Source organism: Chrysemys picta, chromosome 9, assembly GCF_011386835.1.
Source record: "Chrysemys picta bellii isolate R12L10 chromosome 9, ASM1138683v2, whole genome shotgun sequence".
In the NCBI taxonomy this organism is placed as follows: domain Eukaryota; kingdom Metazoa; phylum Chordata; order Testudines; family Emydidae; genus Chrysemys; species Chrysemys picta.
In genome coordinates this window covers 13,258,565-13,277,480 of record NC_088799.1, presented here as the reverse complement: position 1 = coordinate 13,277,480, position 18,916 = coordinate 13,258,565, and the positions used below count along the sequence as shown (strand labels likewise).

General features: G+C 41.5%; 1 protein-coding gene across 14 annotated transcripts in view; it reads left to right on the top strand.

The window, feature by feature from the left end:
- Window positions 1–18,916, top strand: part of NAALADL2 (N-acetylated alpha-linked acidic dipeptidase like 2) — a 953,294-nt gene that overhangs the window by 544,550 nt on the left and 389,828 nt on the right. The window lies entirely within an intron of this gene.

Here is an 18,916-nt window from a genome sequence, read left to right as displayed (position 1 = left end):
CGAGGGAGGGAAGAACTGTAGAGAGGAAAACATCATTAACTTTTACGGAGTTTTCTGCCATAAAATGTGTGAGGGCATGCTGCCTAAAGCATCTGTACTTTACTTTAGCTCTCCACTTCCACTGCAGGCCAGCCACCTCCTCTGATATAGCGGACAACCAGAAAGCCATTTTAAAGAGACATATAAAAGGCCAACTGCCAGCTCAGAATGAGAGCATATTGTGTAGTTTCTGTTCCCCTCCTTCCTTGCTCTCTGGCTGTGTGTGTGTGAGTGTGTGTTTGCTTCCTTCCATCTCTGATATTGCTGGAGAGCAAAGAGATTAAACACGTTTGTTCATTTTCATCTGAGACTCGACTAAGATCCAAATATTATATAAAAATTGAGTTATATTTTTGATGTTAAAAACTCTATTTTTTATTGTGAATATTTTATAAATACGAATTACATTAGTTTGGTATTTCAAAAGACTCTGCTGGCTCAGTAAATAATTAAACAAGACACTTCATGCCCAATTCACAGAAGCAATTATAAAAGACCAGTATCTCCAGATTTTATAATTAAAAGAATCCAGAGCTGCTCCACTGGCCACAGAAATCACAATTGAATACCAGGACACCGGTTCATAAAATAGCTGCTTAATATTTTTTGAATAGAAACAATCTTTGTCTCAATGAAAATGCCATTTTCAACTGAATAATTTCAGTTATTTATCTAAATTATTTAGAGCCAATCTCATTACATACATGAAAGGTCAGTAATCACTGTCAGAATTTGACATGTGCAGCAGCCTCGCGCATAGATTTTATGCTGCATTTCATTGTTAAATGCCAGTAACAGTGAAATCCTGGCCTGTTAAAATCCCTGGCAAAATTCCCATTGATTTCAGTAGAACCTGGATTTCACCCCTGAATTTTTTTAAAACTGTTCTTCATTCTGTTTGTGTTTATGTACTTACTGAGTCTTCCGTTTCTGTTTCTCCAGACCCTCCTCTCCTCCTTGCCTTTTTTCCTTCTTTCTTCCACATACTTTGTTTTACAGCATGTTAAAACAGAAAGTTGATTCCAAGCAGAGCTGTAATTATAATTTATTTCCTGTTTTTCATCCTAAATTTTGTATTTAACTCACATTTTCCCTATTTAGTGAACTTTAATCTCTCATGATTATATTAAAACTATTGTATTTATGTTACAGTAGTGTCCAAAGGTCCCAATCAAGAGTGGAGTGCTACCATGGCAGGTATATGCAGAGACATCATCCTTGTCCTGTAGTTTACAATTATCCCCTTATTTTTCGATTTCCCCCCCCACCCCGCTTTACTTTGTCAATCTGTTTGTCTCTGTATCTCTTTACTGCAATCTCTTCTATCTTTTCATTGTCCTTCATATTCCCCTCCTCTCCCCCATATTGTGTGTGGTTTTTGTTTGTTTGTTTTTTACCTCCTCTCTTTCTCTCCTTATTGAGTCCACTGGAGAAAGTCCAAAAGACAACATTTTTATTATTAGCAAAGCTAGGCCTGAGTTCACAAGAAGCACATTTCCTTGGTTTTATAGATCATACTCAGCAAAAAAGCAGAAAACAGTTGTTCATTCAAATACGCACTGGGTGACAGTTTATATAGAACTTGTAAAATATGGATATAGATCTGGATTTTTGAAGCCTTCAGTGTTCTGGGTCTTTGGATATGCAGTTTTTGTTCTGCCCATGGCACTGATTTGTGCAGTTCTGGCCAACCACAAAATTCAGCTCCAGATACAGATTGATAATGTCACTCCTCTTCAGAGTTTGTGTGGTCCATTACAGAGATTTGGCAGACTGCAAAATTTGCATCTGGGAACAAATTCTAAACCCATTTTGGGATGTTTGGATAGAGTCTTTTGGTTTGCTCCCATCTTTAGTATTTTATATGGGTCTATTGAAGACAGTTTACCGGATGGGGAGCCAGCAGCAGAAGGAGAAAGGAAAGAACTATGAAACTAACCTTGGGCTAAATTCTGTAGATGTCCATTGACTTCAGTGTGACTACTCGCACGAGTAAAGGCTCTTCAGTGCGGGTAACATTTGCAGAATCTGGCCCTACATTTTGTTTAGATCCAGAACGGAGGATGCAGCTGGAGTAGTGGCTGTAGAGGAGCTGTGTTGTTGAACTTTAACCTTCCTGTTGAATCTACCCTCCATCTCCCATAGATATAAAAATCCATAAGCTGGATCACTTGATCTTTGTGAGGAAAGGTGATGAATTTCACTATAGGTGACCAGTAAACCATTTGGTGATTAAACGTATCTACTCAAGAGACAGCATTCGGACTCATCTAATCAGTTAAAAGATAGAAATTTCCTAATCTGATGCTATAAAATGCAGGATGACAAAAAGATAAATGCTTTAGGGCCAGTTTCACAATCTGCCCTAAGTAAGGGGCTGGCATAGCTGCCCTGCTCCTGGGAATGAATTGTGACTCGGAGTCACAGTTCATTTCCTGTTTGTTCCCTTACTGTAACAGTAGCAGATTACTTGCCCTCTGCACAAACTTACTGTGCCCTGTTGGGTCCATTTGGAGGTGGTGGGTGGGGAGAGATTCTGAGCACTGCATGTTGACCTAGACAAGAGGGTAGTAGCAGCCCCGCTCTCCCCACAGTGGTGTGAAGTTCAAGGTGCATGGCCCATGTAATTTATATACCCCCTGTTTCAACCGGAATGGACACATGAAACAAGCAGCAATCTTGCCCTCTAGGTTAGGTGAGAATGAGACAGTAATCACAACATGCAAACTTATTTCTCTGCTTCAGAAGCACTAAAGGCCTGATTCACTTTATCAAGAATCTCATAGATACCAATCATGATTTAATCATTTGGAATTGGGATTCAATATAAAGCATAACTTCAGTCCTAAATTAACTTTTAATAGCCTCGAGGACCCAACCACTCTAGCTTAAAAATGTTCACAGTTTAACATATTTTAAAAAATACATTACATGAAATGTTATTTTATTGCAGAAATATCTATATTTATTTTAATAATTTACAGTCTTCATAAATAGTAACACAATTGCTTTTTAACTGTTATAAAGTTTTTGGAAATGTGCATTTATGCAAGGGTTATTGGCAGGCACTTATTAATTAGGTTTTACTAGATAGTAAATATTAAAAATCCTTTGTGTTTTCAAAAAATGCCCATTTTTAATATTTACACTGGGAAATGTCTTAATTTTTAACTTCAATACATTATGTTAATATCAATTTTTTAAAAACATTATTTGTTTGTCTCTCCCTCCCCTCCTCACTTTTATGGTTCGCACAACGTAATTGAGGAAATAGTATTCTAAAATCTCTGAGTTAGGACACTAGATATTTTTCTACTTAGCTTGAATGGGAGTAAGCATAGGCAATACCATTGAAAGCTGATAGGGGAGACATTTGAATGCGTTCTTGCCACTCTGGAGGAATTGGGTTGCCAGGTGTCTGGTTTTCGATCGGAACACGCGGTCAAAAGGGGACCCTGGCAGCTCTCGTCAGCACTGCTGACTGGACCACTAAAAGTCCATTTGGCACAGGGCTGGCTGGCTTCCTATCCAGCTCCCGCATGGCTCCCAAGGAGCGGCAACATGTCTCTCGGGCTCCTAGGCATTGGGGCGGCCATGGGGGCCCCTTGCGCTGCCCCTGCCCTGAGCACCGGCTCTGTAGCTGCCATTGGCTGGGAACCAATGAGATTCTTGTGAAGGAACAAGTACAATATTTTGAAGGCTTGGTCTTGACAAAGTGCAGTTAATATCTGGCAGGAGTTGGAAATGGAATTGTTTCTACGATGATTTTTTCTACAACTCATCAATATTTGAAACCAAAATGTTAGTTTAATCAATAAAAATCTACTGTCATTTGCTGCTTACTTCCTCTTTGGTTTCAAAATCTGGTGGTTTTTTAAATGGAGGGATAAACAAGTTATTAGAAGGGCAAAGGAGGGAATGAATAAGTTAATGAGTAAAAGAAGATACTGACCACTGCAGTTCTGATGCAACAGTTTTTCCCTGAATGTTTTGAAAATCTGGTACTGTTTTGCATGGATAGTTGGGCTCCAAACAGAAGGCCTGACCCAAATAGGGTCTCTACTGAGTGCCTTTGGGTCTCTACTGAGTGCCTGGAATTTCTCTCTGCAGGACTGTACCCTGAGTTCTGAGTAAGCCATGCACCTGGGCAAATAGTTGGTTATTTTCAATAGCAGTCAGTATTTAATTTTCACTTAAGAAAATAGTTCTCTGTATTTGTATGCTCAATTAGTTGTTTAATTGCACATTAACTGTGTGTACTAAATTTATCCTTTGAAAAATTAGTCCTGTTCATGTTAAGAATCACTATTTTCTTAAAGATGGGTGACCTCCTGCACCACCTCCTACAATGTATTATATCTGCTAAGGGCTACACTGAATAAAAATGTATGCGGCTTCTATTCAAAATTGGAGGATGCCTCAAATACTAAAACTTGATTTTGGAGGGTTCTGAGGCTTTGTGCAGATTTTGGAGATTTTGAATCCAGACATAATTTTCTACTTACCAAGCTTTTAAAAAGGAAATGAGTAGTAAATGCAAGCATCCAATCTACTGTCTATGTGCCAACTCCTGATAAATGGAGCAAAGTCAAGCTGCTGTGAGGAAATTGCTTTGAAGTATAGCACAGCTGATGGAATAAATTCTTAGCCTCAATATATATGTAACCCAGGGCTTTAAAAACCATATAGCTGATCACATATTGAATGATATTGGAAAGGGGTGAGATTCTACTCCTCTCCATCATGAAGTTTTGGTCCTTTTGCTCTTCATAAAAACCCACTAGCCACACTTTCAGCATGCCCACTGCATTCATCCTCATGGCAACAAGGCCTGCAAAGACAGATCCTCTGTGTCATGTTGCATAGTATGGAATACCTCACCACTGCATGGCCCACTAACAGAACAGGAACTTAGCATTTCTGCTGAGTGTCCTGATTTAAGAAATGCTGTTCAAGATAAAAGTTGACCTGGAAAGAACTTAGTGTTAAATTAGTAGGCTGTTGCTTCCTGGATTCAGTAGAGAAGGGATTATTGTATTAGAGTCCATTCTAATATTGGCTATAATACTCATCAGATTGGCAAATCTAGTTTGTTAAATTTCAGTTTTAAAATCTGACACCTTAGCAAATTCACGAAATCCACTCCTACAGTAATATCTTAAGGCCTACTGTAGCTGCATTTTATGAACATCTTTCCTGGTGAGGCTTGCTGCTTGTTCTTCAAAGTGATGTCACTAAATGTTTAATTCAGCATGGTTCTTTAGCATGTGACTATTTTAAACCATTTTAGTAGTCTTATTGACTTCAGTTGCTTAAATTGAGGCACGTGTTTAAATATGTTGCTAAATCAGGGCCTGTAATTGGGGACGCTCATCTCCTGCCCTGGAGTTCCTCACAAACAGTCTTGGACATCTTTTGATTGTCAACACCTCTGAGAGTTTTTATTTCTGTTACGACCATCACAATCCCCGTGCAACACTTCTACCCACAATGTCATTGAATCCCCAGCCCTTTCTCCAGGGACAGGAAGCAGAAGCAATCTCACCAGCCAGAGACCTAGCTTCCCCTAGGCTCTACTAGCCCCTCTCTTCTGCACTTCCTTCCTGTGCTTTTTAACTATCTTCTCAGCTGGTGGGATAATTAGCCCCTTAGCTCATTTGCCCATAGTCTGATTAGGTAATTAAGTTTTTGGTCCCTCAATCGGGGTTTCTCTGGGGTGAAACTTAGTGCCTAAGTGACCAGAGTGCTGGGTCAGCTGCTTGCTTTCAGCACTCTGTCACAAGGTCTAAATTCTGTGTTGGACAAGAAGAATTTGTAACTGGGAAATGTTGCTCTATATATATTAAGAATTATCTGACAGGTTTTTGTATGTCTGATAACTCACTGGAGTTGACAAGATTTATGTACTATGTTAACCACTGACTGATTCCAAACATTCTAGATACACTGAAATAGAATTAACCTACCCAAGTGTGCTCTAACCTTCCACTGATTTCAGCGGGATTTAAAATGAGTGCCAGCAGCACAGCAGATACAGTAAAGGAACAGTAGTTAACTGTTGTTAGCAGTAACAATACAACAGTCAAACAATAGCCTCGACTTGCTAGCACCAAAGGTTAATAAGTAATAATTAAATCCTCAGAAAAGTCTGGTGATTTTATTTCTTGTTCCGTGTGTGTGTGTGTGTGTGTGTGTGTGTGTGTGTATATATATATAGTTTTTAAATGTAATCATTTTTCCCCATTTCTTTGCTATGTGTCTGATTTATTTTGGAAACATTGCTGAATAATGAGGAAGTGCCCTAATAGGGGTATAAGAGAAATTGGTTTTTCTGAGTCACAAGGAAATATGTTCAGGTTTAGGTTGCGCCCTCTGCACAAAAAACATGTAAGGGTTAAGACGTGCAATAAATTTTCAGTGGCAAAGTTTCCTCCAAATAGTTGTATTGGGGATGGAATCTGCTTCCCCCATCCCGCAGCACAAGATACATGTGGATGTTAAGACACCTGTTGGAGACCAAGGTCATCCCTGAAGATGCATTTGTCTCCATACTTTCCCCAACCCCCTCACTTAATGGCAACATGGCTCCTGAAGTGCTCATGTTTTTGTGGCCTTTTCACTTGAGGCTTACCCTGAGGGTGGGTTCTTAAATCAGGAGAGGAAACATACATACAACATTACCGATTGGTCAGTATTGTTCTACACAATAATTCCTATTTTTCAGGTGAATTGATGCCATGCAGTTGTTGTCCTTTCCTGGAGCCTCCACCAAGTGATTTTTGCATGGAGGAGCTTCTTTGGTCTCTGGGTCACAATGTGTGGGAGCAGGCTGCTTAAAGCGGTCTGCACCATTTTGCTGCCTTCCTTCCATTCCACACAATGGAGTATGGGGTGAAATCCTGGTCCCCCTAAAGTAGGAATTTCACCATTGGCCTTTGGGGCCTACTTCTATTTCCACTGAAGTCAGTGCTTTAAAGTGATTTTAATACGAGCAGGATTGAGCCTACTGTGGGTAACAAATGTAATTGCTTACAGCAGTGATAAATTGGAATGTCTCACTTACTTTGATTGGAGAAAGCAGTAAACTAAGTTTTTTGCACACACAAATTCCTCTACGATTTGCATTTTCAGTAACTATAAAACAATGTGTATTTCAGAAAAGAACTGAGGCATTTTATTACTTGTCACAAGATGTGAGTGAATAATTCACAGAGCACAACTTATCCAACAAATTTAGCCTTGCCTTTCTATTCATGGTATCTCTCTGTAAATAGATTGCAATTTTCTTGAATGGATTTGCTACTCTAATATATTCTGCACATTCTTTAAAATTATGTTTAAGCTTCTCTGAGTTGATCATGAGCAATTTGCTGTAAGCAACTGATTTTCCAAATTCGAAATTTAAGCTGTGATGATTAGCGGTGATTGGTCAGAAAAGTAACATGCTATTTTTTCCTGATTAGATAAGGATGTGAACACTTTTGATACATAGTTTCACCCAAGGATACTTATACTAGAAAAGATCTGTCTCCTAATCTTCACTGAGAATCAATGCATAAAAACATCACACAAGAATCAATGCAAATTTAGGCTAATATTCATGGGGGAATACTTTGAAGTAAAAGTCACTAGCCAGTATCTTTTCATGAGTATCTCCTGAATCCCCATGATCTTAAATCTTAAAAATGCAACCACAAGAAATCTACAGTTTAGGCCAAAGATTTAAAAAAAATAAAGGCAGAGAAACATAATTCCTAATAAGGATAATCCTGGCTTTGTAATTGAAAATAGCCATTAAGTGCAGTGGCTGAGATTTATCAGTGCAGCATGCAGCTAGATACAGGTAGTGGTTTAGATTAGAGGAGAGAGAGTTTGCATTTTGTGAAGGTTATAGGAATGTCTGCACTGACAATTGAGCCTTTTATTTATGACATTCCACTACAGGTTATTATGCAGGCATTATAAGAACCTCCCCACACAGCCTCACAAATGATCTTAACATGACCTAGAAAGAGCACCCTTTCAGTGAGAAAGAGACATATTTTTCACTTCTAAATCAATCTTGAGTTTCCCCAGAGTAGAAACTGATTATGTTGCCTTTTATAGCAATATTCAGTTAGGGGGTGTTTTTATGATATAAACTGTCCATTGGGGAATTGACCCAACAACCAATTTTAGACTGGATTCCTACCAGGATCTCAAAGGAAAAAAGATAAACTTCAATCCACTTAACCACTTGACCTTGTCCTACTCCTGTTTATCATATAGTGAGCCATGTGGGTTGCCAGGTGAGTCCAAATCTGCTGATTCAGGTGATGCTAGAATTCCAGTTTTAAGGAATCTTTATGACAATCAGAGATTAGTTAGCCCAGTGCATCTGACTACTGTAGGTCTTACTCTCCTTTACTAACCATGTTTATCATTTTAAAGTCAAATTAACTTCCAGCAACTTAGTTGATCACATAAATGTGTGATGCATTAGACCTGCTGCTTTTGACATCAGATACATTTTGAAGTTTACAGAGACTTTATTGGCTCTCATTGTGTACATGCTGGAATGGACAGACTGGGGTGGGAACGCAGAGGAGGGCGTCATTTTCCCTGGCTGGGAAGGGTGTGGGGAGGGGCAGCTGCAGGAGATGTGTAAAGCGCCTCCCGGGGTCATGGCGGAGTCGTCCCTTTTCAGCCTGTCCGAGTGGGCAGGAGCGGAAGGCCTCATGTTCTCGTCATGGCGGTTGGGGTCCTTGGCACAGCAGTCCTGTTCGCTCCCAAGAGCTTTCAGCATGGGGTCCCCACCGCCATTGCAGTTGTTGAGCAAAGAGGTCTGCAGCGGATTCTTGGACTTTGGTTCTCTGCTGCCAGCACCCCGGTTTGGCATGTGCTCGGCTAGGAATGGGACACTGAGACAGTGCACAAGAACCTTAAAAAATGAAATACATGGAAGACCTCTAGAATAAATGAAAAAAATTACATGCCCTGCCTTAATGGACAAATGTGTTAAGAACCTACTTGTCGCAGTGATCACAATGTATCTTTCTTCCTGTTTGTAATACCATACTTAAGAAATTGTATAAGTACCACATATTCACATTAGTATAAACTTTGCTGCAGAGGAAGAAGTCTTTGAAGTACATCCTTTGCCTTGGCCAAGGAAAATGGCATTGCAAGGGTGACAGTGTAAGGCATCAAAGTCTGTGGATGCTGCTGCAGAAACTAATACCATAGTAAATAGGAGACAGATAAGATGTACTTTGTTCCTTTTCTATGGCATGTGCATACATTGCAGATTAGATTAATTGGGAGAGATTGAGAGCTCAAAAATGTTGATATGTAAAATGCTTTTGAACCTGTAGTACCCATAAATCTGTAGTGCCTGTGAAAACCTCCTCCTTTTCACACCCGATTCATTCTTTTGTATGTGCAAATCTGTGTATTTTATTTTATTTTTCTATATTGGTTGCATTTGTATATTTTTGTACACACAAGTTTCCTGGGATGTTTGTCCCTTTGTCTCTTTAGCTAAGTATAAATCGGCTCTCGCGATGACCTGTTTGCATGTTACCGCTCATAATCTCATTTTAAAAAATTGTATTGATTGGTTTGGGGTTTTTTTGTAAATGGCTGTATCTGGCATCCTCATGTGAAGGACGGTTTATGTTGTATGTGTGAGTGGCAGCATGATTAAATGCTGCAGTGAGTAAATTGGGTGTCCCTACTCAGAGTCCTGAGCTTTATTTTCTTTGAAAATGAAGTTCTTTTAGGGACCTCCTTGGACATAAATTTCCTCCTCCTTTCCTTCTACTGGGTCTCATAAGACTCAGGCTTGGAGATGGGCAGGGGAAGAGAAGAGGATCTTGCAAAGTGAAGATAACATGTAGGCATGCAAGATACTCATTTCTAAGTGAATTATTAGAATTAACCAGGCTGCTTTCTGTACTTTAATGGCTCAAAGACTGTAGTAGGTTGTGAACATCAAATATATGCTATTTATCTGTTCATGTGTGCATTTTTGTATACATATAGTAGTGTTGCCAACTCTCACAATTTTATCACAAGTCTCACATCAATAGGTATTTTTCTTTCAAGTTCCAGCTCCTGGAGACATACATGATGTGAGAATCTCAGATTTCCCTAAAAAAAAGTTTCTAGCCCCTATAATTGCAGAGAAAGAGTTGGAAACATGAATCCTACAGGATGACAACTAAATAGAACCTGGCATCTATTATTTCTAAAAATCCCATAGTTTTCTAAGTCAATGTTATGATGTTTTTGAGGCCTGATGCATGATTTTTAAATGCTCAGAGTTACCAATACTGTATTTGATATTTATAACTTCTGGTTTATTAATATTATAGATTTTCCCCAGCTTTCTCTCAGCCTAGCCATTGTTCACTGATTTCTATAGTTGGCACTGCAGAAGTGAGTCCTGGAAAAGCATTTGAAGGTAGAGGTGGACAGCAGACTTGTGGGTCATTCTAAGGACAATGTTCAATATGTTAAGGGTGGCCTGGAAGAAAGCGTGAAGACGTTCATGGGATACGTGTCTAGCCCCCTGCCTTCATTAGCAGGACCAAGTACTGATTTTGCCCCAGATCCCTAAGTGGCCCCCTCAAGGATTGAACTCACAACCCTGGGTTTAGCAGGCCAATGCTCAAACCACTGAGCTATCCCTTCCACCTTGAAAGATCCAAACTTCCTTTAGTAAAGGAATCTTATCCCGCAGTCCTTACTCAGGAAAAAACTCTCTTGAAGTCCATTTAATTCTGTAATTATTGAAATACTGATGTTATAAAGTGTGGAGATATGAAACACATGCATAGTATCTCATCCAAAATGATGAGCTGCTTGCAGTGTTCCACAGCTGAGTTCCTATTGACTAGAGCAGTGGTTCTCAACCTGGTGGTACACAGATCTTCTAGGGCAGCGGTTCTGAACCAGGAATACACAGAGATTTTCTAGGGCAGCGGTTCGCAAACTTTTGTACTGGTGACGACGCCTTTCACATAGCAAGCCTCTGAGTGCAACCCTCCCTTATAAATTAAAACCACTTTTTAATATATATTTAACACCATTATAAATGCTGGATGCAAAGCGGGGTTTAGGTGGAGGTTGACAGCTCCTGACTCCCCGTGTAATAATCTTGTGACCCCCTGAAGGGTCCTGACCCCCAGTTTGAGAACCCCTAGGGAGTCCATCAACCCATCTAGATATTTGCCTAGTTTTACAACAGGCTACATAAAAAGCACTAGTGAGCTCAGTACAAACAAAAATTTCATACAGACAATGGCTTGTTTATACTATACACTGAACTGTAAGTACAATATTAATATTCCAATTGATTTTTTTTATAATTATATGGTAAAAATGAGAAAGTCAGCAATTTTTCAGTAATAGGGTGCTCTTGTATATTTATTTCTGATTTTTGTAAGAAGGTAGTTTTTAAGTGAGGTGAAACTTGGGGGTACACAAGACAAATCAGACTCCTGAAAGGAGTCATCTGGAAATGAGTTGAGAGCTATTGGACTAAAGGAAGCACTGTCTGATACATGTTTTGCCTTGAACAGATTTCTTTCTTTGTTTAGATTTGTGTAAATGTTAAGGAAAGCACTTATCCAAAGCTATTCCAAATACAAAAATAGATACAGCAGCCTCCCCCAAAAACTCAGGAAACAATATTTTTAAAACCCCACTTTAGCTGCAGACCCTAGTGCATAAATTCCAGCCCTCCCTCTCCAAGTGCCTGTGGAACACATGGGCTTTGTATCTTGACCTAAAGATCAAAAGGTATGGACTAATTAAAACCAGCAGAAGAGAGGTGTGATTTCTAAGTCTAATGCGAATATCCTGTTAGCAACTGTGTCAAGCCATAGTGCTATGTAGGGTGCAGTGTGGTAGTAGTTATAGTCTAATATGATAAAGGCATGGATCATATTGGCAAAGTCCACATTAGAGAAAATGGTCACAGACGTATATCCTGGTCATTACTGTTACATGATTGTCTAACTGGGGATCCAACAGTACCCATTACTTGTGAACAAATTGCATAATAAATGGTGGCCCCACACTAGGATTACCATACGTCCGGATTTTCCCGGACATGTCCGGCTTTTTGGGCTCCAAATCCGGGGGGGGAGGGAGGGAAATCCCAAAAAGCCGGACATGTCCGGGAAAATCGGGACATGCGGGGCCGGCGGTGCTGGGCCGGGGGCCGGGGACGCCGAGGGCTGGCGGTCGGCGGTGCCAGGGGTCGGCGGCGCCGGCGGCTGGGGGCGCCGAGCGCCGGCGGGGCCGGGGGCGCCGAGCGCCGGCGGTGCCGAGTGCCGGGGGATGCTGAGCGGGCCGGGGGTGCTCGGCCGGGGGCCTGGGCCGGGGACCGGCAGTGCTGAGCGGGCCGGGGGCCGGCACCCCAGGGCCGGCACCCTAGGGCCCGAGCCGACCCAGGCTGGAGACACCGGAGGGGCCAGACTGGGCCGCGCCTCCTCCCCCCGCACCCCACTTACCTGCTTCAGGCTTCCCGCGAATCAAATGTTTGCGGGAAGCAGGGGAGGGGGCGGAGTTGGGGCGGGGACTTTGGGGAAGGGGCGGAGTTGGGGCGTGGGCGGGGCTGGGGCGGGGCCAGGACCCCGTGGAGTGTCCTCCTTTTGGAGGCTCAAAATATGGTAACCCTACCCCACACCCTCACCTAAAAGGGCAGCTATGCTTTTCATCATGTCTGCTGATGTTGGTTTCAGTCTCTTGGAGTGTTACCATTTTAACACTTCAGGCATTTTATTTTTAATTGGAACTCCTACAGTTTGACTAAAAACACATGGAAATCTATTTCTTGATTTAGTTTTTTCATCCCTTTTTTTGAAGGGGGTGGGCAAAGTTGCGTATTATGCCCGTGCCTCTTGTCATTAACGTACTTCAACCTTCTAGCTCAAACCGTCTGGGCTTTTTATGCTGAGGGATATTACATGGTATTTTATTGCTTTGTGAATTTTACAGAGGGCAGGATAATCTGAAGTGATAATGTCAGTGGGAAAGGCATGATAAAATATGACTGAATTTTACAACAGTCTCTGAATATAATTCTTGTACATATTAGCAGATTTATGTATTATAAATAAAGTTGAACAATACAAGCTGCAGATAGAAAATATATGGTTATGTAAATTAATCATTGAATAAATAAGCAATATTCCTGTGTTTTAGCAGTATGAAAGAGTATAAATTTACAGAAGGAAATAACAGTGTTGTGGTCAAAGACACCCACGCAATGATTTTAGTTCAAAGACTCAAGCCTGAGGCCAGTTTATTGACATACATACCAGTGCACTGGGGTGCAGTCCGAAGACTGACACCCCGAGGGCCGCTCGCAGGCGGTTTTTATTTCATTAAACCGCAAGCAAAGTACAAACAATACGTCATGAGTTAAGAAACTGGGGTTGGGGTCACCCCCCCCCAAACCACAAGTTAAGAAATTAGGGTTGGGGTCAGTCCCTCCCCAAACCGCGAGTTAAGAAATTAGGGTCGGGGTCAGTTTCCCTGCCCTCTTCCCCCTTAGGTACCTTCCTCATTTTTCCGAGAATTGGATGTTTATTTGGGTAGAGGGGCGCTTGGTGGTTTTCCCCAGGGGTGGTACTTGGCACCAGTTTGGGTACATTTCTCAAGACACATGTTATTTTCCGGGGTCTTTTGGTTAAAGATTGGGGGTGGGGGGTTTCCATGGGACGCCTAAAGAGGATCTATGATTGGCTATTTTTGCAGATAGCTGGAATCATGGAGTGGGTCACAGATCACCCAAAGGAGAAGCTGCATGAGTCAAGAAATTGTATTTAGCTAAAGTTACCTATTGCTTCACACAAGTGGTTATTATATTTCATTAGTCATGAACATATTTCATTAGTGCGGCTGCTGGGGCTTTTCTTCTATTCTTTCCCTCCTTGTCCCCCCCCCCCCCCTCCTCTGGTCATGACCCTTGACCGAGTTTGGCAGGGAATTGTGCAATCTAGTCTAGTTCAGGCCCTGGCCTGTACTGCTTTGTGTAAGGCTAGTTAGCATAACATCTCTGTTGGAGGGTTTATTTTGGGGCCTTCGGATTCACAGCTCTGGCTATTAAAAAGAAGGCCCCCCTGCTCTATTTTCCCACACCAGTGGTAGCAGCTTTTTTTTTTTTTTTTTTTTAACAAAATAAGCAGTTCAAAAAGTTTTCTTCTTTGAGTATATGTCAGTGTGGATCCCATTGGAGAGCAGATTGTTTGTTTTTATAGAAGTGTCCATCGGGGCTGTGAATGCATCCTATGCTTCCTTGTGCTCCTGTGTGAGGATATAAAGGGTGGAGCAACCATGACCCTCCCTTGGCGTCCTTTTACTGTCTGTGGCAGCAGGATAGAATCTGGCAAGTGTTCAACCTGCTATTTTTGCCTGGAGCCTCAAACTCATTCTAAGCTGTTTTTATTTGGAACAAATCCTTCTTCCCTTTCCTTATTTTATTAATTCTTTTAGTTTGGACATTCTTCCCACCCCAAATAAAAAGATGAGACCCCCCACTGCATATCTCCAGTACAGTGGGGTTAGGTGCTCACGTCAACAGTATTGGAAGATTCCAAACCTTCACATTTTAAGTCTCATCTGAGCTGCAACAGATTCATCCCCTTTGTTGATGGGGATAGCTGAAACCTTTTTTGTTTGGGAAAGAGTCCCATCCTCTGTGGTGTGAAAGTCCTTCTCGTTGAAGTCTCACACGTCAAGGGACATGAGGTTCAAGCTACATCTACTCAAGTAATCAGTGAGCATCACTGTAGAACCAGACAAGATATTCCACCTCCCAGGAATCTGAGGGTCATCCTCAGTGAGTGTCCCTCTCAGCAGATACCGCACTGCATGGGCCAGCAGTGAGAGGAAGACAGAGAAGAAAACTTCATCAAAATCATTACAGATTATTGGGGTTGCTGGGGTTGTCCATGCAGCCATTTCGGCAACTACCTCAGCAATGGAACTGACAGAGCTGGTATCAACCCTCTGTACTAGCTTTGGCACCAGTTCCCTAGGCACCGACAAAGTCCTCACTAGAGCTGACTCTTGGTATCCCAGCACATTGGTGAAGCCAGAAGAAAAGTCTGTTTTAGCAGACTTCCTGAGCAAGCAGTCACTGACCAAATACAAATGGTCTTTTCACAATCCATCACACAATCAATATTGCCTCTGTTCAGTTCCCCACCAAGGACAATGCAAAATGTGAGAACTTTAGCTGCAGATGAGGCCTCAGTTCAGGGTTATTACCAGATGTCTTCTTCCTGTGGTGGGACAGAGACTTGTTGTATACGATCTCCTCAGTCCCGGGTGATTTCAAACATCATGAGAGACAAAGCCATGAGCTTTCTGGTGGCTCCATATTGGCCAGTCCTGGCTGACATATCTGCTGCAGATGTCTATTCAGCCTCCAATCCAGCTCCCTGCCCACCAAGGCCTGTTCTCCCAGCATCATGGTCAGATACTCCAGACCTAATGTCACTGCACTTGATGGCATGGCTGAGCATCAGAAATGAATACAGCTTTCTACAAGTCCAGGAAATACTGACACAAAACAGAAAAGCATCTAGGACATAAGTTGAACTGTTTCTTGATGTTGGGCAGTTGAAATGGCCTGGACTTAGCCCAGGCCTCAATACCAAAGATCCTTCACTGTCTACTTCACCTTAAACAGGCCAGTCTTTTGCTCGGTCATTTTGCCTGTGCAGTTGTGTTCAATCTTTTCTCACTCCACAGTGCTGAACTTTCTTAAGGGGCTATTATGTACTTAGGTCTAGTACATACTCACCCATTACACAACCCACTCTATGTTGTGGAGGATTTTGATATTTTGAAATTTGGTTTCATTCCAATTAAGAACAAAAAGCTCGATTTCGCAATACTTACTGAGTGTATGGGGTGCTCCACTTTGAGTTCTGCAATTAGAATTGATTCTGTGAAACTGTACTCTTGTGTTTGCTCTCTTTGTGAAGAAGATTAGGCTTCAATGAAATAGTCAAAGAAGAAATTTCCTGATTCACTGTCTCTTTAATTTCTCTCCCAATGGGGAACCAACCCACTAAATCCTAAATTTCATGGAGACCACTCGAGATCTGGGTGTATATAGCTCACATTTCTAAAGAGTATATTCGTTTCTGGTGCCTCCGTTTTTAGGCATCCAGTTTGAGGTATTTAGGGTTTTATTACCAGATGTGCTGAGCATTTGCAGCTTCTGTTGGAGCTACAGGTTTTTAGCACCTTTGAAAACCAGGCCCAGCTTGTTCAGGCTGTTACCCAAAAATGAAGGAACCCAAGAATAGGGCCTACATATTTCTCTCGTCATCTGCTTTTTGACCTTGTGACTATTTCACTTTACTTACAAAATAATATCCTCACAACATAGAAAACATTTCGGTGAGCCCTCGCAACGTGAAACTGCAAAGTTTCATACAGTTCTACTTGTTACCAAGAACATTTCACCTCTTATTGAGTATTGTTTTTTCATCAGTTACTTGGGCTGCTCTGAAACATCTTGGCCTTGGGCTGCATACAGTAGGCTGTTTTGTTTTATTGTGTCATTTTCAAACTTGTCTCTTTGAAAAGTATCAAAATCAAAACTGTCTACTTCTGGCAAGGAGACATTATTCCATCTGCCGTAGGTGGGTTACGGAATTCTACAGTCAGTGTTACCTTGTGCTGTGATTCTGTCAGGCCTCACCAGATGGGTAGAGTAAGGCTAGGTCAGAAATGTGGCTGATTGTCAGACCTGTGAGACAGAGATAAGTATACAAAAGTGATGCTTTAGCAAGTTGCCCTCTTCCCCTAATAATTACTGGACCAACACCTCAGTATGGTGCTAGGGATCATGCTGTGCCTGGGCCAGATTTTCCCTGGCCTTTATACGAGTACACAGTGTGGGGAAGATACAGGGAGGTCAATTCTGCCTGAAACTCAGGGCTGCTCAATTTCTGCTAACCCTGGGTGGACACGGTGCACCCAAGGAGGCCGAGAGAAGCCATTGCCACACACCACCTTTTGCACAGGCCTGCAGTGAAGCCTGGTGCAGCAGGGGAAGTAAGCTGCACCCTATGAAAGAGCTTAGCAGTATTTGTGTTCCCAGGGAGCTTGGTGAGGAATTCTGCTTTTCTGATCTTCCCCAGGGGTGACATGGCTCCAAACCAGATCAGTGCCTAAATGACACAATTGAGCTCTTTGTTGTGAGAGATGAGCCACAGTGCAGAGGCATATTTATGGATCTGAACTTTTCCAAAGATAATGGGAAGTGTTTGGATCTAAGATTCCCGGTTGGGCCTCTCGTCTCATCATAACCCTGATGGTTCTTCGTCTTCCAACACAGATTAATCATCCTATTTTATAGATCTAAGCAAATTTTATTTTGCATCAAGGGCCTCATGGGCAGAGCCTGAATGATTACAAGAAACCAATAAGGAATAAAGAAGACTTTGGTTTATCCCTGTTACAGACTTGATTGGTATGTGTACCTGTTACATGGGAGCCAATTCACTTTGAGTAAAAAAAAAAAAAAAATCTCTCTAGTGTTTTCGCGGTTGGTTGTTTTTGTCACTTGAAACCAAGGAGGTGGTTCAGTCCTTCTATAGATTTTCTCCCATTTAAGAATAAGTTCTCTTTGTCTTTCTTACCTTGGCCAACTGTTCACCTTTCTTCATGAGGCTTGTAAACTGAAGTGTGAATTGAACAGATGGAGATCAGTTCGCAGATGTCCATCCCAATGGCTACCTTGTCAATGTCCTTTAACGACCAGGCTCCCCTGTTCTCAGCCCACAAGATACTCATTGACCTAGTGGAGTGGGCAATAATGCCTTCAGGAGCAATCATTTTCTAAGACTTACACACCCACACGTACATGTACATATACACATACATGTATGTATAAATATGCGTGTGTATACACACACACACACACACACACATTCTTTATATATATATATATAAAATCCCGTGGCCTTATTGAGGTCCGCCTGGTAGACTTGGGAAAATTTGTTGTCTTGCATTAATTACCCTCCCAGGACTCAACTCTGCACAGCTTGTCACTTTCCATCAGCGAGGACACCCAGCCACTTGTCAGAGAAAGGGGAATGTTTTGTCATTTTTGTTTCTCTGATGAATGCATGACTGGCAGCGTGATCCCCATCCATGTGAGTGGATATTATGTTTGTTGCTGATTAAACTTCTTTAATAGCTATTTTAATCATATTCTTCATCAGTTACTGCCAAACTGGGTCATAGTTTGTCTGCCCTAGTATTTTTTTTCATTATTCCTATCAACAGCAGGAATATGTTCTCCATAAGTAAATCATTATGGGGTTGATTCTCCATTACACTACTTTTATGCCAGTGTAAATCCACTGAATTCAGTGACGTTACACTGGTGTAATGAGGTGGAGAATCAAGGCTATGATGTTTTATGTAATTGTTAATGGTGCCATTATATTTAAAATATTTATTTTTCTGTTACTAAGCTTTGAAAGAGTAATCTGGCCAGATATCCTCAGACTTGCTTTCTTTTCACATTACATACTGCCTGCAAGCACTGGTAAGTGCAAAGATCTCTCATCAATCACAGCTGTCAACCGTGCTGTCACCAGAGAAAAGGAATTAGTGGGTGAGAAGAGAAATTTCTATTTACTCTTTACACTTCCTGCTATACTCACAAAGATGTTGCACAAGATCATGCCAGACTGAGCTCCTACTATTCTCTGTTCTATGTAGGTTCTTATACTGTGCTCATCACTGTGGTATCTGAATGCTTCCTTCATTTCATTGTCAGTCTTTTCATTCATTGTATGTGTGACACTGCACCCCATATTCTTCATAGTGATATTAGTATGATATAATTATATCA